Source organism: Oratosquilla oratoria, chromosome 9, assembly GCF_046742065.1.
Source record: "Oratosquilla oratoria isolate Oo_2021 chromosome 9, ASM4674206v1, whole genome shotgun sequence".
Taxonomy (NCBI): domain Eukaryota; kingdom Metazoa; phylum Arthropoda; class Malacostraca; order Stomatopoda; family Squillidae; genus Oratosquilla; species Oratosquilla oratoria.
This window is the reverse complement of record NC_134785.1, coordinates 54,871,585-54,878,672: the sequence shown is the minus strand read 5'-3', so window position 1 is coordinate 54,878,672 and position 7,088 is coordinate 54,871,585. Positions and strand designations below refer to the sequence as shown.

The following is a 7,088-nucleotide window of genomic DNA, read 5'->3' as shown; positions in this document are numbered from 1 at the left end:
CTATAAATATTTAAGTGTTATAAGAACATCAGTGGCACTCTAATGATGAGTGAGCTCGACATCATGATGTATATTAAGGATATAAATAATATCTGTTATATTTTTGCCCTTTTTATACTTTAGTAACACAAAATGTATCTCTTTCAACCTCTCATTATCATGAACTACTTAGAAATGTTGTTAAAAGGCGTCGCAATTTCTGTATGACGAAGCTTTATATTTATTGTTTTATTATTCTAATTATGAATAACATCATATGTTAGCTGAGTTTTCTTTATGAATTACAGGCACAGTGATGGCTTATAACAAGAAACGTAACTATAATGACGACTACATGGATTTTGGATTTACAAGCATCACTGATAAAGGTGGCTTGTCACAAAATACTCGGTTGAATCACTAAGGCCTGGTAAGCTTAAACTCTATATGGAAACAAAGCATCCTCAACATGATCGTTCTGTCTTTAGTCGACAAGAACTGAACATGAAGAAACAACTTGATGCCAGAAGTTCCTACCACCTACAAAATGCTGCCATAGTGGGGTCATCATTTCTTGTATCCCTTAAAAGAGGGAAAACTCACACAATTATTAAGGGAAATTAATTTGATCGTGTGCAAAACAAATGTAAATCTTGTTTTGGGCGAGAAAAGTGATTAAATGTTGTTAGAATCAACACCGTGTGAGATCGAAACCTTTATTGGTACGACGTTTCGCTTGTTACAGCTTTTTCAAGTACAGATATATGGCAACTTAAATGTTGAATGGTATTTCGCTCTCAAATCATATATTACAAAGCCGAATCTTCCAAATGTCTAGTAAACCCAAGAGTAGGTGATGCAGGGAATTGAAATAGCTGGACTATTTAGTATTCAACTCGATGAGTTCAATGACGTCCCATTCTGCTCACAACTCCTAGCTTTTGTAAAGTATTTCAATAACGAGGATCTGAAGAAAGAATTCATATTTTACAAGCCTCTTGAGCAATCTACAAAAGGTGATGATGTAAGGCAGAAACTTTCAGAATTCTTCGAAGCTGAAGGTCTTAGCCGGGACAATCTGTGAGATATGCGCAGATGGTTCCAACAATGCTGGGCTCTCGGTCAAGTTCTGTAACTTGAGTTATACAGAAAGCACCAAATGGCGCCTCTCTTCATTGCATGATCCACAGACGAGCTCTGGCATAAGGAAAAGCTACTCTCAGAATTGCGGAACACTCTGAATACCATCATAAAGACTTTGTAAAAGGTAATGCTCTTAAGACACACAATAAATGGTCAATATATGGATGCAGCTCATGAAACACTTCTATTTCATACAACATTTCGCTGGGTATCAAAAGGAAATGTAGTTCAGCGTGTGTGAGATCAAAGAAGAGAAACTCTTTCTCAACATACAAAATAATCAAGATTTGCTATCACCATGGTCCTCAGACAGCCTCGAAAGGTGGCTAGCTTATCCTGTTGACATATCTAAACAGTTTAACACATATAACCTGGAAGTTCAAGGAAAATGACTTTGGATAATTTATTTTCTGGGCAAAATCAAAGCTTCCATTCGTAAGATGGAGAATTGGAAACCCAAAGTTGTAAAGGGGAACAGCTTTGATGGAGACAATATCCAAAAGTGCAGAGGATTGTCATTCCAGACTTCGACAGGGTGAGAATTCTTCAGGTGGGCTATTCTGGGGTGACAATTCTTCAGGTGGGATACACTAGGGTGACGATTCCTAAATTAACCTAACCTAACCTAACCTAACCTAAATGGGGTGACTATTCTTCAGGTGGTTTTGGTTGGGGTGACAATTCTTTACGTGGGCTTTCCTCGGGTGATTATTCTTCAGGTGGGTTCTGGGGTGACAAGTCTTCAGGTGGGCTATCCTGGGGGTGATGATTCTTCAGGTGAACGTTCTGGGGTGACAATTCTTCAAGTGACCCGGTATTTCTGAGATCTCCAGAGCCTTCCTTCTCGTCTAGTAACGTTCCCTTTCACTGTTCCAGTAACATTCATACTAACAATGACGATGGCCAAACTGGACTGTTGACACTTCAGGAGGATTCTGGAATTAAAATAAGTTTTTAGACAGAATCTATCATACTATTTTGGTCATCAATGGCAGGTTCATACCCATGCTTATGTGATTTGGCTTTTCGCACTCTTAAAATTTTCGTCAACTTGTTCCTGTGAGGCTGCATGTTCTCAATCACTTCACATTAAAACAAATTATCGCAACAGACTTAAAGTGGGAGCATGACTTATGGTATGCTTTAAGTGAAGCAAAACCAAGAATCGAGGAGATTTTTGATAATATGGTACATCACACTTTACACTGGGCAGAACCCTTCCATGCCTAATTAGGTCAGGAGACGACGCAGAGATTCTGCAGGATGATCTTAATAAATTGTTAACATGGTCGGTGAAATGGCAAATGAACTTCAATATCTCTAAGTGCAGCGTGTTAAACGTAGGGCTACACAACCCCGAAAATAGATACAGCTTAGATAACACGTTTTTAGAAAAATCTGAGTGCGAGAGGGACTTGGGAGTTCTGGTGAGTCCGGACCTTAAAACCAGGAAGCAGTGCATTAGCGCCAGAAATAAAGCTAACAGTGCATTAGGTTTCATTGCTAGGACGGTAACGAATAGAAGTGCAGAGGTAATTATTAAACTCTATCTAGCGATAGTTAGACCCATCCTTGACTATGCGGTACAGTTTTGGTCTCCGTCCTACAGAATGGACATAAATTCACTAGAATCAGTACAGAGAAGAATGACCAAAATGATACATGGACTCAGAAATTTGCCTTACGAAGAGAGGCTTAGGCACCTTAACTTATACTCTGGAAAGACGCAGAGTGCGGGGTGATCTAATAGAGGTGTTCAAGTAGATCAAAGGCTTTAACAAGGGTGATGCAAACAAGGTCATCATATTAAAACAACAGGGCAGGACTCGCAGTAATGGCTATAAACTGGACAAATTTAGATATAAAAAGGAAATAGGCAAGAATTGGTTTACTAATAGGGTTGTCGACGAATGGAATAAACTTAGTAATCATGTAGTAAGCGCTGAAACTGTCAGTTGTTTTAAGAAACGATTGGACAACTTTATGGATTGGGATGACAGGTGGTGATGTATACGGAGCTGCCTAGTGTAGGCCTTATGGTCTCTTGCAGTCTCCTTCATTCTTATGCCCACGTGACGCCCCGAGGCAGAGTTCTCAGCGACGCTCCCTCCCCCTCCTCCTCCCCTCCCCCTCCCCCATCACCACTTCCCATGTCCACCATCCCTCACAGCCTGTCTTAGCTATTGGCTTGCGAAATACTGAAACGGATTTTAAAATTTGTATTTAATGTTCCTATTGCAGAAAGAATAAGGGAAACATATTTCATATTCTGTTTATTCTAACGCAAAATTCGTATATTACGGTCAAATATTCAGGGCTTCTTTGACTTTTTTTTTATTATAATTATTTTGTCAGCCTTGTGGGCGGCATCTCCAGACTATAGCTACCGACCGTCCCCCCTGAATGAGCCGCCCCAGGGCATGTGCCCGCCATGGCCCCCCTACCTCCATGTGAGGGCTCTAACACTGGTTGGAATGAAGATTCAAGTAAAGGAAACATGATCTTGGTATGAACGTTCAAACGCAATAGGTCTGGGAGGAGAGGAATGTGTAGCCACTGAAGGCCATGGTTGTGGCAATTAGTTATGATGACGAGTCGTAATGACAGCATTTACCTTCAGAATGATAAAGTTATGAGATTTATCAGATTCAAAGATCATATATGCACCTTTAATCCAGTGGAATTTCAATTTGTTTTCCTTTTATATGTATGTTGAAACAGTTTTTCGCAATAATTACCTAACTATTTTCTATATGCATATTATAAATTCTTTAGTGGTATCCCAACAATCATACAAGATTCAGCAAAGGGAAAATAACATTTCTTTATCAATAGTTCACAAGAGAAAAAAAAGACATTTGCTAATGTTGTTATATGTGGACGTAATGAGTGTAGACTGTTGAGCTGTTGACGGTCACGTAGTATAACATCCTACTACAACTGTACCCACGGTTCAGGAAGAAGAATCATGTATGGAAAGTGGGTTACGACCAAAAAAAAAAAAAAAAAAAAAAAAAAAAAAAAAAAAAAAAAAAAAAAAAAAAAAAAAAAAAAAAAAAAAAAAAAAAAAAAAAAAAAAAAAAAGGAACTATTGCAATTCTAACCACCTGATAATAATAATAATGATATTGATAATAATGGTAGTAATAATAATAATAATAATAATAATAATAATAATAATAGTAATAACAACAACAACAACAACAATAATAATAATAATGATACTAATAATGATAATAATAATAATAATAATAATAATAATAATAATGATGATCATAATAATAAAGATAATAATAATGATAATAATAATAATCATAATAATAATAATAATAATAGCAATAGTAATGATAATATATACAACTGAGTGGAAAAGGTAGGAAAACGTAGGTTCGAGTAGGAACACTATATTGCTGAAGTTTCGACTACAAGTCTTCTTTGTGGGGTAGTTATAGTAAAATGAATCTAGTTAGTATTAGTAAATGTGTCTTTGACGTGGTGTATAGTTTACAGTTATGATCATGTAGTTTGGTAGGTATAAGGAATGGTTCGTATGTGTCTAGCAACATTACGTACTTGTTTCGTTAACTTTCGGCTGGGCGGTGGCGTGATGTGTGTCGTATGCTGAATCAGGTGTTTATGATTTAGGGAGATGGAAATCAGCAAAATTGGAGGTATTGAAAGGCGCCATTGCCTGTCGACATCCTATTGCATGTCTGTGGATCACGTATCAGGCATGTGACATATTTTACATATGGTTATAAGGTTACAACGATACAATATGTAGTCTTAATTCCATTGAGTCTTTTATTTAGGAGACCTATTCGACAAGTGTTCGAGTCCAAATGACAGCTAGTTAATCCATTAATCGAAACTTCACAAACTTGTCGGATGGTCCCTCTGAATAAAAGAATTAATGAAATTAAGAGTACATAGTGTACCGTACAAAGGTAAAAAATATTAACAACTGAGCAAAATCATCTCCCATATTCCAGCTGGGTATCACTACTCATAGGAAGTTTCAATGCAAGAATGGTAAGAGATCACTTCTGGCAAAACATCATCGTACGGGAAGATCTTGGTATCTGCAGCTCCAACGGCCATCTTCTCCTTAGCCTCTGTGCAGAGTATAATCTTTTCATTACAAACTCCCAATTTCACCTCCATAATAGCTTCAAAATGAACCTAGAGACACCCACGCTCAAAACAGTAGCGCATTCTTGATTACACATATCGTCAGACAAAAGCATAATAATGATGCACTAATTACCAGGAGCATGTCCGGTGCGGTCGACGGTTGGACTGACCACCGCCTTCTCATCTCCAAACTGAAGCTCTCTTTCCAACGGACACCTGCGTTCCGCGCCCGTTCGAATAACCAAACAGGAAAAAAGTGTTACATGAGTAAGCTAAAAATCCCACCCGTGGCAAAGTTCTTTGAAGTGACTGCGCAACATCTCATATCAAGCTCAGCCTCTGGAATACCAAATGAATCAGAATGGACAACACTTTGAACAGTCACCAACAACGCAGTTACATCTACCTTCGATAGAAATAAGTGGTGGATTTTTTTTCTTTTTTCGATGTATAACGGAAGAGCAAACTAGTCGTAGGTATTTTGGCTCATAACATGGCAGTATAATGAAAGAAAAAATGCGTATATTTCTTTCATATCGTCTGACAGGATCTTGAATCAGGATATGTCCAGGATGATTATTTTTGTTTTTATATCCTTTGTCCCCTTCTCATCTTGGCGCTTACGCGCAAAAAGAAAGCGTCTAGTCCAGCGTTTCTCAACCTTTAAGGTTCCCCGGAACCCTAAGGTTCCGCAAAAGGTCCCTAAGGGTTCCGCGAGAACAAGTGAGATAAGCTAATGCACTTTTCATTTTTTATTTAATTTCATATACGTAAAATAATTAAACACGCACGACATATCCTTGACTATTGTAATAATGTGATATAGACATCATCCTATCTAACCTATTATTACGATGAAAATAAATAAGAAAGATTTGGTATATATATATATATATATGTGTATATATATATATATATATATATATATATATTTTTTTTTTTTGCGCAGGGATTCCTTGAGACATGCAATTTATTTTAAAGGTTACGCAAGGGTAAAAAGGTTGAGAAACGCTGGTCTAACCAAACTGATGAGGCTCCACATCTGTTCATAATGCCTCTTCACTCGCCCCTCTTTTATTTTAGCCAAATCTCTTAGTAGCCTCATTCCTTATTTAGATGACGCTGACTTGTCTCGTGGGCACTGACTGGCTTCCATATTTCTTATTCCTTTTCAAAACTCTCCCTCTAATTATTTCTGTCTGTATTTTCACATTGACTCTCTCTATAACAGAATTCCTTTCCTTCCATCCTATGGGTATTTCAGGTTGATACTTTAAATTCGGCTACTTTTTTCTGACTAATGCTCGACAACTTTATTCAGCTGATGGAGGGTTTCCAAATATGAAAACGTTAAGAGATATGTCGATTAATACTTTCACCGTCATTGGCGATTTATGTAAAAAAAAAAGTCGTTCTGGCTATCACTAGGTTCATTTAGCCTAGGGAATCACCCTCCCCCGCCCACTCCATATGCGACGAAAGAGCTTTGTCTGTGTCAACCTTCTACTCACTGCTGTTGGCGATTTGTGCATTTACTCTGCCGCCAGCCAATCACATTCAGGTGAGGTACTTCCGCGGTGAAATGGCTATATGCAGGTAAGCATTCTCTACTCCACGTGCCAAAATCACTTCCCGTGTGATGTTCACTTGTTTTCTCTCGCCAGACACTGCTCCAAGGCAGGGAGGCAAGCATTCGTGTGTTCCTCTAAGCTACTTTCGTCATAGCAATATTGTAAAGTATTTCATAATAGGGAAAGTTATTATACAACAGAAGTTATTGAAATGGGAACTTAGGTATAACCAGAATTTCATCTTGAAAATTAAATCGTAAC

General features: G+C 37.8%; 1 pseudogene; it reads left to right on the top strand.

Annotated features, from left to right (window-relative positions):
- Nucleotides 1–1,282: 1,282 nt before the first annotated feature.
- On the top strand, nt 1,283–2,352 carry LOC143028074 (zinc finger BED domain-containing protein 5-like; annotated as a pseudogene).
- The last annotated feature ends 4,736 nt before the right edge of the window (nt 2,353–7,088 follow it).